Raw genomic sequence first — 1,653 nt, 5'->3', positions numbered from 1 at the left:
GACATGTTTATGAATAAACACACACAGATTTGGACTCTAACCCCAAAGAATGTATGCAAAGGGATTTTGTAGCACCTTGTGACAAATGTTGTAGCATCAGCTTTTGTAGACTTGGTCTACTTTCTCAGATGGTCTACAAAAGCTTATGTTACAACGTCTTTCTCTCACAAAGGTGCTACAAAATCCCTAAGGTCGCACACTGATATTGCAGGCAAACAGGGCTATGGAGCTTATCACAGAGGCTGATTTCGGCATTAAAGACTAAAAGAGATTGAAGTGCATTTAAAGCATTTAGTGCTCACTTTTCGTTTTTAATCATTTGCCGTTGTACGCCTTCAAATAATTTCCGACACATGGCAACCCTGTCATGGGTTTCCTTCACAAGATTGGTTCAGAGGAGGTTTACTGTTGCCTTCCCTGAGGCTGAGAAGACGTGACTTGCCCAAGGTCACCCAGTGGGTTTCATGGCCAAGTGGCGTAGTGGTTTGAGTGTTGGACTCACTGGGTGACCATGGGCAAGTCACACTTTCTCAGCCTCAAGGAAAGACAATGGCAAACCTGTTCCAAACAAATCTTACGAAGAAAACCTCATAATAGGGTCACTATATGTTGGAATTCCAAAATGCCTTCCATATGTGTGTGTGTGTGTACATATATGTATATGCATATATGTACACGTATATATGTATATAATAATAATAATAATAATAATACAATAATATATTAATAATACAATAATATATTAATATTTATTTATTTATACCTTGCTCTTCAGCCAAAAGGCTATCAGAGCGGCTTACAAATTGTTAATTAGACTTTCCTTGCCCTCAGGCTTACAATCTAAAGAGACAAGACACAAAAGGAGAAGGGAATGGCAGTGGGGAAGGGGCAAAGTCCAGCAGATCTTCTCTTCCTCTGAGGCCTGGACCATGGCAGATGGACTGGAGAGAGGACCCTTCTTTTTACTCTGATTAGCCCAATAGAGCTGGCCTGTCCTTCTCTCCCTCTGGATGGTGGATGGAGGGGAGGACTTTCTTCTTTCAGGCAAGCCCTGATGGAGCTGGGTTGCCTTTCTCTCCCTGTGGATATGTGTGTGTGTGTAGATGTATATGCATATATGTATGTGTATTTATGTGTGTAAATGTGTGTATGTATATGCATATATATATATATATATATATATATATACATGTATGTATATGTATGTATATACATATATACATACATACACACCTGTACATATGTGATTGCATATACATGTTTGTGTGTATGTATATGTATATGCAATCATATATATATATATATATATATTCAGGTGTGTATGTGTGTGCGTATATATATATATGTACCTGTATGTATAAGTTTATGTATGTATATATGTGTATGTATATGTATATATGTACATGTATGTGTGTATCTGTGTATAGTATATGCAATCATATAGGTACAGATGTGTGTGTGTGTGCATAGGTCTTCCTCCTTTCCCAGGAGGAGGCGTCCTCCATTTCCCTTTGTGTCCAGCCAGGAGTCGGAGAGAGCCTGGGTCTCCATTGACAGAGGGCGAGGGGCCTAGCTCTAGCCGGGGCCAAGCTGGGCCTAGGACCCAGGCTCCCTCCCTCAGGGGCGGAGGAGGCGGGATTTGGGCGGCGCCGA

Source organism: Sceloporus occidentalis, unplaced genomic scaffold (assembly GCF_023333645.1).
Source record: "Sceloporus occidentalis isolate IW3139 unplaced genomic scaffold, rSceOcc1.0.p SCAF_1, whole genome shotgun sequence".
NCBI lineage: Eukaryota > Metazoa > Chordata > Lepidosauria > Squamata > Phrynosomatidae > Sceloporus > Sceloporus occidentalis.
Note: the sequence above shows the minus strand (reverse complement) of the source record.